General features: G+C 31.3%; 1 protein-coding gene across 5 annotated transcripts in view; it reads right to left on the reverse strand.

Moving 5' to 3' along the window:
• Positions 1–22,279, reverse strand: part of LOC140436664 (uncharacterized) — a 604,390-nt gene that overhangs the window by 15,786 nt on the left and 566,325 nt on the right. The window lies entirely within an intron of this gene.

Below are 22,279 nucleotides of genomic sequence, written 5' to 3' on the forward strand. Positions count from 1 at the left end.
ATGCAATAAATATTTTCTCATCTTTTTCCTTCAGTTGAGATTGGTGATAGTTTTAATTGTTTTTGCATCTTTACCTGTTTAGAACTCAGTTTTTACATATCTATTCGTCTAATCTAGACAGACGAGATCAACATGTTAAGAATTGTCGATAAGCCAATTTGCTCTTTCTATTAAATTGTTACTTGTTGATTGGTTCTTAGAGATGCCTGAGACAAAAACATTAAATCATTTGAAATCTTTCCTAGGCTAAGTATTTATCCTGTTAGGTTTAATATTCAACTTTATATTTTTGAAAAGCTTCTACTGTCTTCGTCTTCAAGTGCAATTCTGTTAAAATTTTCTTTATTCCGACATCCTTCTACTATACTGCGCTTTTCCCCATTCTTTCCTTGCAACTGTAACAACTTCCTAATCATCTCAACTAAATTTTTAGTATTCATTCCTAGTTTTAACATCTTGTTTTTGTTTTTTTGCTCTTAGTTGGGACTAAATTCTGGTTAGGTGGTTAGTTACTTTATCGTTCCAGTAGATTCAAATGTAAGTAAGTTTTAATTTTTTTTGCAAATGTTTTCGGTTGATGGAGTTAGGAATATGCATTATAAATATCACATGTGAGTTTATGTGAATAAATCACATTATATGTAATTTTCCGAAATCTGTCAAGAATATCTAATTCTCAGCACAATTTCTGACCACAAACTACGCAAGTCCTTAATACTAGTCCGTTGCTGTTGCTAAGGAACTTAAAGAGAACAGTACGGGAATATTTTCAACCTATGTCGAGAATATTATTTTAGGAGAAATTTAAATAAAATTAAAAAAAAAAACACGACTGAGGCGTTTGATATTTCTGTAGGTACTATAAAATAGTCGATGTCAAGTATTTTTTTAATGAATCATTTTTAAGTACCTAATAGTGAACGCGATTTCAGAAAAAAAAAGTATGTGTACCACGTAGCAAAAACACATTTCCGAACTTCGACTGCATCGCCGTTCGGAAATGTATTACTTTTATTACTAGTTTTACAATATACTTCTTCGTCTTGTTTTTTGGCTCTAAAACTCTTAAGTGTGTCTTGACCTTGTTTACTATTTTCCTCCACTCTTGCCGATTTTGGGCAGCAATCTTCCATTTTGTACCCCCATCTTACGTAGATCACTCTTTACTGCATCTTTCCATCTGTATTGTACTATGTTTTCTTCTTCATTTAGTGCTTGGAGTTCCTGGTTTTCTTCGTCTCCATTGTCTCGGTGCTCATAGAAATTCTAAGGACTTGTATTAATTATACCCTAGCAAATAAAAAATGAAATGAGTCATACGCGTGATCTCTTACGTTTTCGTATCATTTAGCTGACCCTATGAGTTTTACCAAGAAACGTATCAATAGCAAAAATATATTTGTTACTTAGGTGGATTATGGAATATTACAAGCCAACATCTAATATATCAATTTAATCTAAAACATTTTGGGTCGCATTCAGGACTTCCATCTTCTTAGTTTTTCTTGCTGCTCTGTCAATATATTACCCTCCTTATCTCTTCACTTCTTTTGTTTGAAATCTTTTCTGCTTTTGATCAATTTCTGGTAAAGTTTTCTGGTCTCTATTGGCGTACTTAGTTCTTGTAGTTCTTGAAGTTCTTTACTCATATTTTCTCTCTTCTTTCTGCTATGAATTTTCTTTTCTGCTTTACGTAGTTATTTATATCCTCCTCTGCTTGTCGGGTTCTGTGCCCCTGTTGCATCAGTATTTTAGACTAGATTATTTGAGACAGTTAAGGCCATGCAGCCTCACCGCACTTCGACTTATAGAGATCTTTTGTGCATGCCTTAATCTAGTTGAACTCTAGGAGGCCAATACTTCTGATGGAGCCGATTAGCTACCTATACAGGTGATTTGTTTCCTATGGCAGAGGGCGCTAGACTGACCTCTCATTTGAGGACCTCTCAGGAATTTTAGTCGTTTGCAGAACAGTGCTAAGCAGTTGCATACTATAGTGTATTGTTGCATCGTTTTCACAGACACGACAGTTCTCACTATTCGATGTGTCCGTCTTCTTAACATGATATCTAAGAGGGCAGTGACCAGTGAGAAGACCCGTAACCGTTTTGATATCTTTTTTACTCATTTCGAGAATGCAGTTTGTTGCAGTAGGCGATACTTTTATAAGCCTTTTTGCTCCAGTTTGTGTTAGATCGATGTAATTTTAGTTGATTAGGTTCCAAGATCCGGATTACTCTCTGATGTAGCATTTTGATAGTCCACAGAAGGGTTTTAGACCCTGGAATGAACCCTTCTTTTACGAGGCTGTCAGCTTCAACAATTCCCTTATGACCTGATATCAAAGTTACTTAGATAGTATGGGCGTTTTTAAGAGATTTGGATAGCCTGATATTGGGCCCAGTAACTTCCACTCCTGTCCTTTCATCTATCTATGATCCATTCGTATACCATACAAGTGAACCTTCTTCCAGTTTCGGTTCAGCTTCTTCTTCCATTTGGTGGTTTTTTACGACCACTTCAAAGCGTGTTTCAAAGTCGAATTTGACTGACATGGCATCTCTCGGCCTGTCCTTAGAATCCAATGGAAGATTTTTAGGTGACCAATAGATCTCCAGGTTTCATTATTTATGGCTGTCGTTTTAAGGCGGTAGTTACTGCCTCCCTCCTTATGCAGAACCGCAAGAGAGGACGGTTCAGCATCGCCTCTAGAGATACAGTGGTCATGTTGATATTGCCCCTGTGGTTTTTGGATAAGCTAGCCGCTACACTTTTTGCAGCTTGGCGTTAGCTGTTGTCTGTTGTGTTTTTGGCCGAGTGATGCGTATATGATCATGGGCCTAATAATCGTTGTATGTGGCCAGAAGGTCACTTTCGGTTTTAGGCCTAAGTCTTTCCAAATATCTTTAGGCAGGTCCAACTTGTTGCATCTGTGTTGAATCAGTAAATATTCTCTTTTTTTCTTTCTGTTATAATCTGGCATTCTTCGTCAAACAGTCATTCGTTCTTGTTCTTCTTTGTTTAGCTTCCATGCCTTATAGTAATTATTCAGCTGCTTCTTCACCCTTCCCACTCTTCATTTATGTTTTCATGTTTTAGTCTGTTTTCTAATTTGGTGTTTATATTTTGTATCTTTGAGTCCTTCTACATTGTATTGTTCATATTTAGAACCTATTGCATTTTTTAAATGTTTAAAATTCTGGCCCTTGCCCTACTTTCGACCCAGTTGTGCTCAAAATCCACATTTGCTCCTCTTCTGGTGCGGACGTCTATTATTCGATTGATGTCTTGAGTTTACAATAGCATGGTCTATCATATTTGCTGTGTCCGTCTGGTGGTTTCCAGGTGCCATTGTGTATATTTTAATGAAAAATTATTCTAATAATTTAATTTTATCTGACTCATCTATATTGACAATTCAGACATACATTATACATTTTAAAGTAGACGACTCTAAAATGATATTGCCAATATTGTTGAGTTGCGTTCCTGGGACGACTTTACTTATAGGATAGTTCATTCGATTACATGAAATCAACTTTAACTTGAGAATATCCGTCAGAAAAGTATATTTATTATATGTATATTTTAAAACTCGATATTTCTCAATCACCAATTTTTTTCATTTTGTTAGACTGTGTTATCATTCCTGTTCCATACCATGCAAATTAAACGTTTACTTTGACAGAATTTTCAGTTTTTTATCGACGCTTATAAAATGAAAGTATTTGCTTCGTTGTGTAGTTGCTGAAATCGTTGATTTAGCTGCTAATTTAGCTGTTGAGTCATCTGCTGTGTCTTTATTTTGCTGTGTAAACACATTTCGACATAATGTCAGGACATTGATTAATTTCTCTATTATATAGATGAACTCGGTTATTTTGGCACTCGAGAGAATTAAATTTTTCTAAGAAATAAACTTCGAATCTTGATAATTGCCTTTCATTCTGTTTACTGCCGAATAAGTAGTATCAATTGCCGGGAAGATTGTATTTGTAACAATATGATTAATGAAAACTTATTTTATAAACTAGATCTAACGTATTATTTTTATTATTATAAGCAGAAGTTTAATATTCTATTGTTACAATGTAAAGTGACCAGCAAGGAAACATTTTCTTATGCGCCGCCAATTATCGAATTCAAAATTTCCGAGAATTCATGAGGAGCACGTGATTTCAATTACATTTCACCACTTACGGCGCGTGATTTTGGATAACTAATTTTATTTTTTATTTGCCACACTACAGTAAGCAGTATTGTAGTTCTTGGATTTTGTTTTTTGTTTGTTTGTTTGTTTATGTTCTAGTTTGTTTGATGTTATTTGTATTTCTCTTTCCATTTCTCTGTATTCATCTTTTCTCTCATTTTTCTCTATTTTTCTTTGAGCCATTTGTGATTGGAATACTTCTTAATTACAGGTAAGATCCCTCATATTTGTATCCATCGCCCTATGGTTAGATACTCTCTGCCATTTAGGAATTTTTCATGTTTGTCCTATTGTCTAGACACTAATTTTATCTACATGAGTTATATTAGATTTTTTATCTTCTTTCAACGGGTCTAGGATCTCTAAATACCTAAAGAGCTATAATTTTAGTTAAAAAACAATAGTTTTATCCAAATTACCAGTCATTTGTAAACAAAATCTGCAGTTTTATACAAACCAGATCGAGGATATTAAACCCGTCATCTTATAAATAATGTTAAAAAGCTGATATTTTTCCATTTGAATCCATTTGCATGACTTAAAAAACGCCAGTGGACATGTTTATTGTTAACAGCGAGCCATGCTGTCTACAGCAAAATTTCCGTCGACAAAAAACACAATTTATTATATCTATCCAGTTATATTTTTATTAAATAGCCCGAAATATTGGTGTCCAAATTTCACGTAATACATACATTTTGCTTTTTATTAAAAAAATAACAATTTAGATCTAACATTTAAGATTTCTTGATTTGAAAAAAGCTTTTAGTCAATTACGGCCACTTGTGTGTAACATTGTGTGTACTGGATCGTAGCAATTATTGAAGTGAGTTACATTATGGTTTCTAGAATTTCTTTGTGTTTTAATTTTTGATAATCACCAAATATTATCTGAGCAATCCTTAAAAAGTATCTATACATTAACTCTGGTTAGATCAATAATGACATATACTACTCAAACCCGAGCTGACACGTACCTAACGCAAATACTAGTAGAAACAACGGAAATGAAATTTTATTGAATAATAGCACATACAATATTAAGTGTACAAGTACGAAGATACTAAGATACTGGATAAAGACCGTTGTAATCTTCTGTCATAAATCATAAAACATTATTGTTAAAATTTAAAAGACACTACAAAAATTGTTAAAACTATTGTCCATTAAGTTTCAAAACAAACCAACTTCGCGTTCTACTACAAAACTGTATGCAACATTTTTATGAATAGTTATTTATCTATTCTTTTTTCTTTAATATGCGATATTTCAGTTCTTCGAGATTATGAATTAGCGTAAGATAAATCAAATTAGTGATGTATGACTATAACATAAAATCGAAATTGGTTTAAATCGCAGGACTTAATTTTATAGGGACTAAAACAACAACTTTTTGTGGGTCTAAAAGAGGTTAGTGGGTTTGGAGAGGTAGTACCTTCGTATTAGGTTGGCTGGTCCTCACAAGATCTTCGGATACTCAGCCTCTCTCTAATCAAGACCCTAATGCTTGGGTACACCTATTAACGCTGAATATTACGGATCTATAGCGAAAAGTCGATAAATGTTCGTAGTAATGCTAAGCAGCATTTACAGTACCAAGTTTGTAGCATTATATTTTCCTAAGCTTAACTTTAGACGGTACTGTACCAATTTCGAGCTCCTCCACACGTAAATTAATTCCGTTTAAGTTAACACTCGTTGTTTAATATAACCACTAGTTCAAATAACGACTAAAGATGTCTGGCGATCGCTTTTAAGTAACAGAATAGCCCGATTTTATCTCATTTCTTGGTTTGTTGTCGCAATGGGGACTGACGTCAATTTACAAGTTTTTTGTGTAAAGTTCAGTAGTGAAAACTCCACGTTTTGGAGAAATTTTATTTATTTTTGGCCAATCCATTTAAACACGATATAAAGAAAGGCAAGAGGGGCCCACATCCTCGAGCGCCGAGTCACCGAATTGAGCGTAGCCCAGAGCGGGAACTCGAGGCCCGAGCAAGCAATACAGATCGAAGATAAGTCACTAGAGATAGCGGGAATTAAGCGCCTTACGCTGGCCTGCATTATTCAGGGTAGGATTTCGTGTGGGAGTCCTTATACCCAGGACTTCCAAATGATAAGTACTTAGCTGATAAGAGAGCTTTTATAGCGCATCAGAGTCATATCGGGTGAAGGGGAAGTGGATGGTCGAAACTATTGGTGCGGTCCCGAATGTCATTCTTAAGGCATGTGCAGGTCTCTCAGTCTAGGATAAACACTATTGCTTGCTTGACTTTTTAGTATAGCTGTAAACGGAATACAAATAGTCACGACAATTTCCACACTTTGAAAAAAGAAGGTACCTTAAGAAGTCGATTTAAAACTAGGTGGTATTTGAAACGTTGAAAATAATGCATTTTCAATGAAAATTGAGTTTTTCTCATTAACTATATTAAAAGCAACTTTTTGGTTGATGAGTTTTTAACAAATAATGAATTAACATCTTATACTTTTAGACAGATAAAAATATATTTTCAGATAGTGAAAATGATAAATAACGATTTTTTAACAATTTCTTGAGTTATGAGCAGTATAAAAGAACAGCCTATTTTATTATTTAATTCGAAAAATAGAATTTTATAGTCGGTCAACGAAAATGATAAATTTTTTGGCAGAAAAAATGCAATATATTTTAAAAGGTTGTGCTATTTTAACATTTTCTGGAAATTCCAACTTCCTTGGGTTATTTTTGTCCAGAAATTTCCAGCGTCAATTGATTTTTTTTATATAATTTTTTGGTATTAATACACTGTGAGCATAAAGATGGGTATACAAGTACAATGTGAAGAAATCTACGGTTAGTTGTGAAAAATGGTTTTTATTTAAAATCTATATTTATTTCTCATAATTTTTTTCTCACTTTGTCCCACTTATTCTAATGACTGTTGGTTTGTCTCTGAAGTGTGTTTGTGTCTGAAAATCTGGCAAATACAAGGGCAATTAAAACAAGTATTAATACATTCAAATTTCCTAAAGTTTTCATTGTCAAACGTCTTTGCGGATGGGAGTATTTGTATTTTCGTCCTATGTGGCCGAAAAAGAGATATATTCCTGTGTAAACTAATGTTTTTTGCTGATTTTTTTTTTCATTCAGCTAATTGTGCGTAGTATTGTTCTAGATGTATTTAGGGATGTCCACAACTTCAATTTTTCTTTTGAATTAGCTATAAAGTCGACAGATTCATCTAACAAAGGTACTCCGCGTGATGATAGCCCCGTGCATAACCTAAAAATGTATTTTTTTTTTCAAAAAAAAGCGTATAGCTTTTTATTTTGTGTATTTGATCAAAAATTATATCTCTAATTTTTTAAAGATTTTTCCTTTGACAAATCTTTGACAGATCGGAGAGTACTATATAAATATATATGGAGTAAATCTTTGACGAATTTTTAAGGAATAGAATAGAATAGAAATATGCTGTATTGCCCCTGAAAATTGTACAATTTTACGGACAAAGCTTATAAATATTTAAAAAAAAGTAATAATAACACTAACAATCAAAATTTACTAAAATTACATAAATCGTCAACATCACAGAATAAAACATAATAAAATATACAATCCATTGCAAAATTTCACTATATTGCAAATTGCATAATAAAACCTTACAAACTATGATAGTTTACGAATAAGTTTAAGCTGCTGCATGTGATACCCAAATATATATAAAAAATACTTTGTTGCTTGTACCTAAACGTACTGTACTTTCTTAATTATTTGTTAATAAACTCTTCCAATGAATAATAAGGTCTTTTAGATAAATAGGCTTTTGTCAATTTACGGAACTTAAAGAAAGAGGTTGTAGATTTAATTTGCAAAGGAGATGGTTGTATAATTTTTTTGCCGAATATAATATAGATTTCTTTACTAACTTAGTGGATGGGATCGGTAAATACACATCAAAGCTTGAATTTCTGGTGGAGTAGTCATGATTAGGTTTTACTGGAAACACATTAAGGTGTTTACGAATTAAGCAAACAGTTTATAGAATATATAGAGAGAGAAGAGTTAAAATCTCGTGATTTTTTAAGTATCTTCTGCAATGTGTTATTTTACTGAGGCCAAAAAGATACCGGAATCTTCTAAATCAGAGATGTTGCTTCGTCCCCGTATTAATTTGCTCTGTATTTGTAGGCGGTTGTCTGGATCAGCCTTATGCAGACGACACAGCGATTGCTGCTAGACATAGCAACTTAGAAGTAGCGGTCAACAATCTACAGGCATCATTGGATAACATTGAAGAATGGTGTATCCAATAGAAAATAGCAATCAATTCAAAGAAGACACAAGCAAACATGTTTAAAAAGAAAAGAAAAACCCCAGAGGAACAGCTGTTAGTGCAAGATAATCCCATCAAATGGAAAAGAGAAGCGAAATACCTAGGAGGCAATATGGACCAAGGCTTAACATTCACGCAACACGTGAACTAAACCATCCAGAAAACAGCAACAGCCAGAGCAGCAATAAGAGGACTTGCAGGTAGAAAAAGCAAACTGCGCAAAAATAAGATAAAATAGCAAAAAAGCCACAATTATACAATACTATACTTATACTATAAAGTCTAGATAATTCGTTGCTATACCAACAGAAGCCCCAGCAGGCAGCAATGGAAATTTAAATAATTTATGTTTATTTTCAGGATAACCTTAAAAAAATAAATAAAGAAAGGATTCGGTCACAAAAAAAAAATAAAAAAATACCAACAAAAAGGCGACCGCCATCCAAAAAAATAAACAAAATTCCAAAACCTGTGCACGAAGAGCCCACATTCTCGGGCACCGAGTCGCCAAACTGGGCGCATCCCGGTCTCTCAGACTGGGTTAATCAAATTGCTTGCTTGTCGGTTGTCTGATGTTAGGGGAGTATTTTAAACTAGATATGTATTTTATGCAGACAGACCACTAACACTGTTGTCATTTATATTTACACATTTTACAACCTTGGCAAATTATCGTCAAACGTGAAGTTAGAATTTTATTACAAAATAAAAAATATGTTTAAATAGTTTTAGATGTTCGAATGGATTTATTCAAACACTTGATTCTTCCAATTTTCTGCTAATTTGAGTTAATGCTTAAATTTTATATTATCCTTAAAAGAAAGTTAAATATTAGAAATATTCGTTAATTTCTTAATTAAGTGATTCAATTTTCATGTTGAGATTCTTTACACCTTATAAAAGATAATAAAAATATTTATTGTATTTGCTTATTAATACTAAATTCTTTGTGATTCTTATCAAAACTGGTATTTTACCAGAGAAAAATGAGGTAATTAGAGATTTTTTTCAAATTATCAAGTATCGAAGTAATTTGATATTATCAATTGTAACATGTTTTTAATGAAGTTGTACACATGTGATTAGCTCACGATAGAGATTAAAGATTCTCAAGTATCCTATTAAGTATTTTTAAGAAACCCCAAATCATATACATATTTTTAAGTATTTTATTTAGTGTATTCAATAAAAATTTACAGATTAAATGAATGAATGAAACGTGACATGGCATGTTTCGTTGAAAATGTTTTACTTTGTATTTTTACGTTCCTCACAATATCGATATGAAAAACCAAAAATATAATGTTTTTTAGGGCAACACAGGGTTTGGATTCATTGATTGGTGGGTTTATAGGACGTCGTCGTTTGTAATTATTTCTTTCTGACGTTTATTCTGTTTGAAGACTGTTTTCAGCTAGCTTAGCATTCCGCTAACTCAGTTAGCGAAAGCCAGTTATTTTTTAATACGATTATTACTGTATTTTCTCCAGACCTCAGCTTATTACTCCAGCAAACAATATATTTTTACAAATTACCAACTGTAAAAGCTTACATGCCTTTAAAGTGTTCTTATAGAATGAGAATAATTTATCGTTGACAAGACTTGCGAAAAATTCGAAAGTATGGTTGTACAGTAAAAAAAAGTTTACTATTTAGATGAAACTTAGCTGCAAAAAAATCATATATGTATTTAAAGTTTCGCAAATCAAATGTTGAAATTCAAAGCCCTGGACAAGCTTTCATTTAAATACCAGAGAACAAAGGACAAAGAACGACATATTGACACATATAGACAGTTTAAGATTCGCGATTATTTTTTGGAATTTTAAATCACACTTTAGGTATTCAAATGGAATTTTTTTATGACGAATCGTTATATACAATTAGGAATATTGTAGGGAGAAGAACAAGCTGTAAATTTTATATAAGAAAAGTGCACCAGTTTGGACTTAAATTGACGCCAATATATTCGACTAACGAATTTTGAAAAAAAAAACTAAGGGAAAAAAATTTCAGTTGTTTCCATTTTCCGGTCAAAGGGTGCATTTTCTTATAAGCATACGTATATTTTTTTTGAATAAGCTTCATGTTTAATCGAAATACATAATCTTTTAAACGAAATATAAATTTTTTATTTTGACGAGATTTTTAGGACCTTTAGGTGTTCAAATGGAAATTTTTCTCACGAATCGTTAGGTATATGAGAATTATGAGTAAGGGAAAAGAACTAGCGGCAAATTTTATGTAAGAAAAGTGCAACAGTTTGACCCTCGGTCTTAAATTGACGACAATATAACCAATTAACGAATTTTGAGAAAAACAAGAAAAAAAATTCAGTTTTTTTCATTTTTCGGCCAAAGGGTGCATTTTCTTATAAGCATATGTATTAATTTTTGAATCAGCACGTTATGCTTACTCGAAATACATCAAATTTGGAACGAAATACATATTAAATTTTTGTTTTGACTAAATTTTCTGGACCTTTAGTCAAATAGAATTTTTTCTCACGAATTGTTATATGTAGGAAAATTCTAAGTATGGAAGAAAAACGAGCGGTAAATTTTATGTAAGAAAAGTGCAACAGTTTGTAAATTCAATGTAATCTCCTTTCGACATTTCTTGGCAAACAGCCAAATTTTTTTCTTGGTTCTTTAGACACTTACACACAATAAAACTGAATGTGTAAAAATGTTTAAAACGTTTATTAAGAAAATTATTTTAAAAAAATTGGAATTCAATTTAGTGTAACTACAAGTTTTCAACAAGTGTAATTGATTATATTCGTTTTTAATATTTTTTTACAAATTCTGTGTAGTGATTCGGATATATTGATAAATACTGATACTGAAAACTAAAAATTGGTGGACTTTAAACTTACAAAAGGGCACCTTCTGATGGTTACCTGTCTCACATCGATGAGTTTTCATACCTTTTATTGTTAGCAATAGTGTCATTATATACAAGAATTACGGTAATAAACCAAAGATCAAGTCATTAAACTAAAGTCTATGTATACCAACAACAAACAAAAATTCCGACAAATCCCCAGGACATAAGTAGTTTTAACAACCTAGACCTTTAGACCTGTATACAAACAAGTATACCTGTTTCTACTTTATTATAAGCCAAGTGAAATAAATACCTGTTTGTAAATCTTAATTTGACCTGGAAGTATCCATTTTGGTATATAATTATGAAAGTTTTGTTAATTGACTGATAACAAAGAGTATCTTTTCAACAAGTTAATTAGTGGGCTACAAAATTAGGATTCAAAACTTTCTTTTTTATTAATTGTGAACAGATTTTATTACTTTTTAATATTTCTAAATAAGATACCATCAGTTTTACAAAAAATGGTACTTATTTAAATAATCCTAATGAGAGTGTCACTAAAATGGTTACCGTTAATGGTAAATGGTATAAAGAATAAATGGAAAATCATACTTGAGAGTTATAAACGAAGGATATTTTAGAAACGATAAATATGTCCTGTTTTAAAATAAGTCTTACTGTATTTTGTTTTGTCCCCAAAAAAATTCAGCAACTAAAAGCAAGAAAAATATGAGCTACTTTCCGATTAATGTTTGTTGAAAATGGCGAAAAATATGTGAACTAAGCCAAAACAAAACCAAATATTCTAAAAAATAGTTAGGAATTACGAAATTAGACTTTTTATTTTACTTTTTAAAAGACAAAGAACAGAAAGAAAACAAAGAAATAAGGCAAAGGGAATATCAAGTTTATTTTATAAAGAATATTTTTTGGGAGTGAAGGCTGACCAAAAAGGAAAGGAGAGAGTAGGAATAAAAAGAGCAAAACAAATAGACCAAAAAATCATCCACTACAAATCGGTAACCTCTAGAATAATAAAAACTTTACGAATGGAAGAGATAATAAACTTAATACAAATCTAATCCGCAGTAGAAGGAACACTGGAAGACGAAACATAGGAATATTACTAATGTCTACAAAATGTACTAAACAACGAGAAAAAAAAAGACAGAAAACATAGTAATCAATAATAATTATGGGAGACTGGAATGCAACAGTAGGCAGTGAAGCTAATAGAGGTTTGGGGTGCATGCAAAAATATGGCGAAATTCATCATCATCATTAGTTGGCGCTACAGCTCTTCGTGAGCCCTGGCCTGCCTCAAAACATTCTTTTATCCTTCCCTGTGGAGTGTCTGTCTTCTCCAGCATTACTCCAATTTCCCTTAAACCGTCCTGTACATCGTACCTTCTTCTTCTTTCAACCGGCTTATTTAGCATCGTCATTTTAGAAGGATCACTTTCATCCATTCGCATAATGTGATCTACCCATCTTAGGCGGTTTATTTTGATGATTTTCACGATATCTGCATCACCAAAAAGTCTATAAAGTTCAGGGACAAGCTTATTGGTACAAAATATGCAAGATAAATATACATTTGTAGCAATAGAAAGAAACGCGAAAAGCCTGATTGACTACATCGTACATCGGACATAAGAGCTGTCGAATAAATTAAAATGTGTGATGACAGACAAAGAATTAGAAATCGGGTTAAATCACAGACTAGTCATGGAAAAACAAGTGGGTAACATTTCTTTGGTTTAATTTGTTGGTGGTTCTGCTCTGTTGTTCCTTTACAGTAACCAATTCAGTCCTATTACAATTTCATTTTTTTTTTCATCTTTTTTCATTATTTTTGCACTGAAATTGCACATTAAAATTATATTATTCGCTTTGTTTTCTTGCATTGCTTCATTAGTTATGTGTCAGTTATGTATTCAGTTATGTATTGCTTTTGTATAGAATAGAAATATGCTTTATTATCACTGAAAATTGTACAATTTTATGAACAAAGCTTACAAACAGACAGAAAAATAACAATAACAACTTAAAATTTACTGAAATTATATAAATCGTCAATATCACAAAATAAAAGATAATAAAAATACACAATTCATTACAAAATTTAAATAAATTTCAAATTGCAGAAAAAAACCTTACGAACTAATAAGCTTAAGTCAGTGGCGCTCCCAGGGGAGGGCTTTTGGGGGTTAAACCCCCCCCCAGGTCACTATTCCGACATTTTTACTCACAAATTTTAAGGACTCAAAATGGAGGTAGCATAAAAAAAATTTCGGTGCTCAAGAAAATACTGGGTGCGCCACTGGCTTAAGTTGCTGCATGTGATACCCAAATATATAAAAAATACTTTAGTTAATTGTACACAACGGTACTGTATTTTCTTAGTTATTCGTTAAGAAACTCTTCCACTTCCACTGAATGATAGGCTTTTGTCAATTTACGGAACTTAAGGAAAGAAGTTGTAGATTTAAGTTGCAAAGAGAGATGGTTCTATAATTTTTTTGCCGAATATAATATAGATTTCGTTACGAACTCAGTGGACGGGATCGCTAAATACACATCAAAGGTTGAATTTCTAGTGGAGTTTTCATGATTAGGTCTTGCTGGAAAAACATGTAGGTGTTTACGAATTAAGCAAACAGTTTCTGAAATATATAAAGAGGGAAGAGTTAGAATCCCGTGATTTTTGAAGTGGCTTCTGCAATGTGTTATTCCACTGAGGCCAAAAAGATACTGTATTGCTCTTTTTTTGTAATTTAAAAATAAAAGCAGATTGGGCAGCTGTACTAGAAACCCAAAAAGAAAGGCCAGATCGAAGATGAGACTCGAATAAGGAAAATATGTTATTTTGTCATCATTGAATCAACAATACTGATCTGGCTGTTATTAAGAAGTAAGGGTTGAAGAGCTCCTTTATAGGATAATACTACTGTCTTATCCACGTTAAAAGAGAGTAAATTAGAATCGGACCAGTTTTTTATTTTAAGTAAATGAGAAGTTATAGTTGCATGAAGAGTTGCAATATTAGAGTTCCTCCAGAAAAAGAAAAATTTTTCCATCGATTTTTAAGTTAGTGATGTCATTTATAAAGATAAGGAAAAGTAGAGACCCAATACTGAATCTTTTAGTACTCCATATACAATGCCTTTGTGACTAGAGTCAGTATTATTTGCTCGAACTAGTTGTTTCCTATTCCTCAAGTAAGATTGGAACCAATTCAAAGAAATACCTCGAATTCCGTAGAAATTTAGTTTTTTTATCAAAATGTCGTGATTTACACAATCAAAAGCTTTGGCATAGTCACAAAAAACAGTGGCAGTGTAAAGATTATTGTTTAGTGCTTGATAGATCTCATGTAGTACAGAAAACATAGCATCACTGGTACATGTATTAGATAAAAAACCGAACTGACTTTGTCATAAAATGTTGTTTTCAACTAGAAAGGACATAGGACATAAAAGGATAAAAACAATTCGTAGATGTTATATAGTCTAATCTATTGCTGTTGTTGGTTATCAAATTGATGTCTCCACCAGAATCCATTTCACCGTCTAAAATTTCAGAGTGAGATCCTGGAGTTTTTAACAAGGTTGTAGAAATAAATTACAAGCTTAGTCACTTTCTATTGATTTAGCTTGTGACGACCGGTTTCTGGTTATCATCAGGTCACCAGTAAAGAAGGTGCAGCTTTAAAATTTTGAAACAAGTACATATTGTAATTCGAACAATTTAAAAACCCTTACCTAAATTACTTCGGCCAGATAGCTAGAAGAACCGGGGCCATGGAACTATTGGTAATAAAAAGAAAGGTAGAAAGCTGAAGACCAAAAGGAAGATCTCCAAGCTGACAATATTTAGAGTGTTATCACACCCTGACAAGGGCTGAAGGAATGAGGAGGAGGAGGATAGATAGTTCTCTCTTAATTATATCACAAATTCCGTTGTTTTATTCTGTTATGATTGGGACCGCTGTTGATTTTGTATTGAGGTAAAAGTAGTGTCTTATTTGATTTTAGCCAGAAGCTATTGTCGGAGTGCTGAAGAGAAGTAGTTTACTTGTTTTGTAAGATTACAAATATATGATAGCCTCACGTATGAGACTTTCAATTTGGAGTGCATTCATATCGCCTAATAATAGTAAATTTCCGGAGATGAAGTTTTTATATAGGTTCCAATCAGCATTTTTATAATCTCTTATTTGTTTTTGGGGTGGTTGAAGTGACAGGAGAATAAATATTTAATTTTACCAGAATAGAAAGGAGGTCGGATGATATTGAACAGCCAAGTATATTTACTTGAATCTATCCAGAATGTTACTTGTAACTAAGCTGTGGTCCTAAATCGATGATACATTTACATTAAAAAAATTGTATTTGTTACAAATGACGCTTGAAATTGGAAGGTCTAATAAAAGATTAGATAGTAATGAATTTTTGAAGTTATACTTCTATACACGCGCTCCACGTTCGAAATTTGTACGGGAGGGAATCGGTGAAATCATTACATATGTAAGATAATGAGGAAGACAGAAGATATATATTCTCTCTCTTCCTCTCTCGAGAATAAAAATGTTCCTTTTGTATATATATTTAATATTATATATATATATATATATATATATATATATATATATATATATATATATATATATATATACAGTAAACTCTCTCTATAACGAGAACTGAAATGGCAGACTAATTACCTCGTTATAAGCCGATCTTGTTATATCAAACAACAATAATACTGTGCATACATATAAATATGTAGTTTTCTAAAACATTAACTTCCTGTACTGAAGCCATTCGGAGCAATATAAGATGCTAAATAAATATTGTTTAAATGGCGTTTTTGAAAAAAAGTGGTTTACTTTTATTGTCAATGATATACGTTAAAACAAAAAATCTGTATTCTGTAAATCTGTATAAAGCGTATTTTCAAGGATAACATAAACTATTGCTTCTGCAATATGCGATAGTTTCTTACAACGTTTAAAGCACTTTCCACATGTTGTCTATTAGGACTTCTTATTATTAGGTGCGAATGGTCAACCCCCTACAATGACACTTGTGAATCATAAATTGTAAATTTCCGAAGAAGTTTATTGCGGGCGGCAGTTAAAAAGGGTATTTATTTATAGCCACGGCCGGGCCAAAACGTAAAAAACCAATTTTTTGATCTTATTTTCTCTCGTTATAACAAAATTTGCCTCGCTATAGAGGGTAAGTTGAATACAAATTTCACGGGACATCTCATGTACCTTGTTATAAGCGAAACCTCGTAATAACCGTGTTCGTTATAGAGGGAGTATACTGTGTATATATATATATATATATATATATATTGTTTGCGCCGCAAACAATTATCTAAGACTTTTTGTACAACCGGCAACAGTGTGCGTGTCTTCAACCAGGAGTGCGCGCACCGAGGAGACGACAGAGAGATCGAGACTAGACATCAACCAGCAAAGCCGTTGGCAGTTTCGGTAAAGACAATAAATTCGTGCAAGAAAAAGTTTTCATTTTACAAAAGACGATAATGTTTTTGTTTAAACAGCATTAAAGCCAGTGATTTACAGTCCACCGTAGTTTTAATTTTGCCTAGTTACAATACAATAAACATATATATATATATATATATATATATATATATATATATATATATATATATATATATATATATATATATATATATATATATATATAATATATTTATTAATATTATTATTTATGTGATATGTTTTGTATTATTTATTAAATGTTCATAATTATTTTAGTCTTTTGTATTTCAAAATAATAATCTCAATAAATCACTTTATGACCGAGAACTGTCAATTTTGAAATACGTTTGTATCATGTCTAATTGGCAAATATTTTACGTGTTTGGTTCATACGCTGGTGTATGTGAGTTCGAATCCCAATAAGAATTTCCTTTTTTATTTTTGAAATATTTAAAAACCCAACGTTAATTTTATTAAATATATGTAATATACGCAAAAATGCTAAATTTTAAAATAAAATGAAAATTTACAACATATTCCGAGTTGTTTTTGGAAATTTGCACGGGAGTAAATAGGAAATTTGTACGGGACAAACAAGCCTCGTTAGGCATGTTGAATTCTAAATTAAAACTTGTAAATATCTCAAGAAAGTTCAAATTTGTACTTATATACACAACAAACAACAATTTAATATTGTATTCAGTTGTATCACCAAACAATATTTTTTTTATTAATATTGTTACCATGGTAAATTAAACATATGCGTAAATAACTTACGTATATTGTCATTTGTAAATACTTTTAATTTGTATTAATATTATTATCATGGTAAATTAAACATATGTGTAAGTAAGTAAGTATACCTATTGTCATTTTTAAATACTGATGAATATTATTTATTTAATATCTTATCATTTTTAGAATCGGAAACATTTATTTGTTATTATTTCCACTGATTGATTACTTTATTTTTAATTATTAGCGTACTTACCTATAGAATTACATATGTAATGATTGTGCAGATTGACTCCCATATAAATTTGTAAAGACGAACGCGTGTATAGAAGTGTAACTTCTACCGGCAGTCCCACTGGACTGCCACACCCGTTTTTTTTTGTTCCTGTTGTGGTCCCGAATTGGTATGTCTACAGTTTAAATCGCTAATTAAATGCTTTGTTTAATGTAGCGAAATATTCTAATAGACGGATATAAAGCGGACCATTTGAATGTCTATAGTTCAAGAAGCTGAAAATTTTGTGGGAACATGTCTGTAGTGTGAAGATTTCTAATTAGAACACTAATGAATCTAGCTGGTTCTACTTTATGGCTCCCTACTTTGCTTATAATTAGTTAGATTAGATTAGAATTGCTAATTGGTTTTGAAACACCAAATTGTAATGTAAAATACATAAAAATAATGTCACATTGTTTTTTTATTAAATAAATGACTTATCACCGATATGTGTGTAATTTACGTTTATTTCTCGAATTAATTTTTTAAAACATGTAATTTTGTTTTATTAAGTGAAATACAGCGTATTTAGAGCATCTGGCTATAGTAATAAAATACTATAATTATACGAGTATATTGCAGATCCATCACACCTTTCTAATAAATTCGTGTTTTGAAATTGTTTCCAAACTGTTATCTAACAACATTGTCATTTTCTAGGTCTCGTTCGTGAGATGGTTTACTTTTTTCGACCTTGATTGATTTTAAAACAATTTGTTTTGATTTGGAATCGAAAAAAATGTAAACTTGATTTCTAAATACACACTTGAATGGAATTTTATTATGGATTCAATCGATTTATACCTTGACATTTTTATCTATTAAGTAAAATGACACAACTGGTTGATAATAAATTGTAGGTGGATTTTACTTGACATTGTTCATATTTAAAATAAGTTAAAAAGTTGAATCATTCTGTACGTATGTAGATATTTAGTTACTTAACGTGATTGGAATCGTCGTTGGGTTTAAAGTTTAATATCAAGTAGAGTCATATTCTAAATTATTTTTATTATTGAACAGATAAATCCGACTACTTCATTTTTTGTGATTATTCATTGTTTGGATTATATTGGTAATATTATGCATGTAAAGCATTGAACTGTTGGTACGAGTGACCAATCACGATTCGTGATATTTGACTAAGGGCGTAAAAACTAATCCAAAAATTTCTTAATGCAAATTGAAATGTTTACATAGCTAGATATAGACCGGGGAAATAAGATTTCTCTCGGGACTGGGACTAATCCAGATATGACAATTTTTTTAGTTATTATAGGCCTATACATATTCTTATTTAATTATTAACAATTTAGTGTAAAATGCCATTTTTCGATTTTTTGCTTAACATTGAAAAGCTCAATATTTAAGGTAAAAATACAAAACTTTATCTTTTAAAACATAAAAAACCTATAAAATGGCGATTTCTAAAAGTTGTAAAATGAATATGTTGTTCCAAAAACTGTAAAATAAGGCAAAAACTTTATTTGTTTACAACTATTGTAAAAAATCAACCTATTAGGCGTTTGTTATTCTGCACAAAGTTGGGTATTGTGGTCCTTAACAAACACTCAAAATTTCAGATCGATCGATTAATAAGTTTAAAAGTTTTTCTATTTGTATATATATATATATATATATATATATATATATATATATATATATATATATATATATATATATATATATATATCCCAGAGAGCTTTTTTTGCAGTACTATTAGTCAGAAAATAATGAAGATACAGTAATTCTACGCATAACAAATGAAAGTTTTAGAGCTAAACTATCAATACACATAAAAAAAACGAAAAAAAAAAGTAATTTTTTAAATTTATCAAAAAAACGCCAAACACTTTTGTAAAATTACGGTTATTTTTGATTTATAAACATTTAGAATAACTTTTAAACTGTTTCTCGAAGATAAAATCCTTTTTTATATTAGAAAAGCTGACATTTTTACACGAAAGTTGTTCTACAATAATTTGGGGCAAAGTTAGTTTTTTAAAGTTCGGCATTTGAAAGAAAAGGGTTCGTAGTTTTTGTATAAAACGTTGTACAAACATTGCATCATGACAGGATCCTCTGTGAATTGTCAAAAATGTGGTTCAAATTAAGATTAATAGTGGCGAGTGGAGGGGGAACCCACAAATCTACGCGTTCAAAAAATAAAATCGCACTACTACAATTGTTTATATCTCCGGATCTATTTGACGGATTTTAATCCTTCTTTTCTTAATTTTTATGTACTCTTTGCGTACATTACAAATATGTAATTAGTTTAAACAATTAATGAAAAAATAATCCCCCAAAAATCAATATTTTTTGTAATACTATCATTGTTAACTATTGTTGCAGTTTCGCAACTGTGTCTAAACATTTGTAATATATTAACAAACTTTTTGATTCTCCCCGTATATTTAAACAACATTGCTAGTACAAAAATACAGCGGTTTTAAAAACTAAAATTTCTGCATCTGCGTCTTTTTCTCGTTTCTGTTGCGCTCCAATCTGAAATATTTAATGTCCACCTTGTAAGATCTGCTCTTCTCACGTGTCCCTACCAAATTAAACGTTTTTCTTCAATGTAGCTTAGTATGTCTATGCTACTGCCATTTTTCTTTTATTTCCTTATTTCCATTACGATCCAGTCTTGTTACTCTACAGTTTTTTTCTCATGAACTTCCTTTTGGTTGCTGTAATTTTGAACCTCTTTCGTTTGTTTGTTACCCAATTATCTCTTCCGCAAGTCATTACACTATATACTTAGGTGCTATATATTATGTTCTTTGTATTTTTTGTTCCGTTAATTTATTTGATACATATGTTCTTGTCTGTGCTAATCTGCTGATTATCTCTTCCTCAGTGTTTGCATTAAGAATATGAATCGTAAGTAGTTAATTGGATTTTTCAGTGCCTTAATTTCGCTATCGTCGTCCATTTGCAAGTTTCTTACTGGTTCTTGTTCTGTTATTAGGTATTCAGGCTTTTGTAGGTTTATTTCCCAGTTCATTTTTTGTGTATTCTTTCCCACTCTTCTAGTTTTCGGAGAATATAGGATAGATCTTTTCCATCTACAAAACTTAGTGTGTACAAGAAGTCGTGCCGGATTGGTATTCCCATACCTTCACATTTCCTTTTCCATGACTTGAATATTTGTTCTAGTAATATCTTAAAGAATCTCGGAGATTTAGAGAATCTCTACAGTAAACCTTTTGTGGTCTTAAATTCATTCAAGTTGTTGTTTTTTTTCAGCCTTTTCCATAATTGTTTTCTGGGAATCGTGTCATATGCATTTTTTAACTCGATGAATGCCATGTGCACCTGCCTATTTTTTGCCATAATTTTCTCAATTAATTGTTGGGATGTATATATAGAGTATATGCAGGACCATCTTGCAATAAATCCTGCCTGATTATCTGCGATTTTAATTGAGGTAGATAGAGTAAAATATCCCAAAACGCAAAATATAAAGTAGATTTTTTGAATCGCTACTAATATACGTGTGTTCCATGGTATTGATTCCATTCTAATATTTTTTTTTTCATTGCACTTTTTCTGCAATTTCTTGTATCACATTGATACTTTTTTGGTAAAGTAAACCACTACAATATATTTCTGAGGTATTCACAAGACACTTACGTTGAGTTCTTTTGGGATTACCGCAAACGTAAATTTACCAGCCATTTATATTTTAATATTTAGTTGACATACATATTTGACATCCATTAATTTTATTTAAATTTCTCTATAAGTAACGCCATGGACTTTCCAGTCTTCATGTTTTCGTTCGGTATTAGATATCGTATATGGCAAGCATGACAATTTTCGATATTTTCGCAATTTATTATTAATTATGATTTGAATATTTGTGTCAGGTACTTTCAAGAATGTAAATTCCCATTGGAATGATACCCACTTCTTTTTTATGACGAATCGTTCCTACTTTGTATTCTGAAAAACCAATCAAAAATGAAATGAAATGAAATGAAAATAAAAATGTAAAAAAAGGATCGTAATCGAAATAACTGATAGGCATCAAACAATTTACGCCTCGGTGTTTGTAAAACTAGACAGTTTTATATTTATTTTCTTTTTCCTTTTCTTTCTCTTTTTACACCCTTATCACTTTTCAGGAGTATTGATTGGTGTGTTGGTCTCTCTATTTATTTTTTCCATTGTTTTCTATCGATTTCATTTCTCTAGTAATCATTCTTTTTTTTTTCTATATTCCTTATCGCTGATAGGTACTCTAGTAGCGATCTGTGTACTTAATTTAATGAGAGTTATTTGATTTATATTTATATATTAGAGTTAATGAGATAATTAATAAATTTTTAGATAGTCGAGTTAAGTCCGATATGTTATGGGCTTAATAATAGTGGTATTAT

The sequence above is a fragment of the Diabrotica undecimpunctata genome, chromosome 3 (assembly GCF_040954645.1).
Source record: "Diabrotica undecimpunctata isolate CICGRU chromosome 3, icDiaUnde3, whole genome shotgun sequence".
In the NCBI taxonomy this organism is placed as follows: domain Eukaryota; kingdom Metazoa; phylum Arthropoda; class Insecta; order Coleoptera; family Chrysomelidae; genus Diabrotica; species Diabrotica undecimpunctata.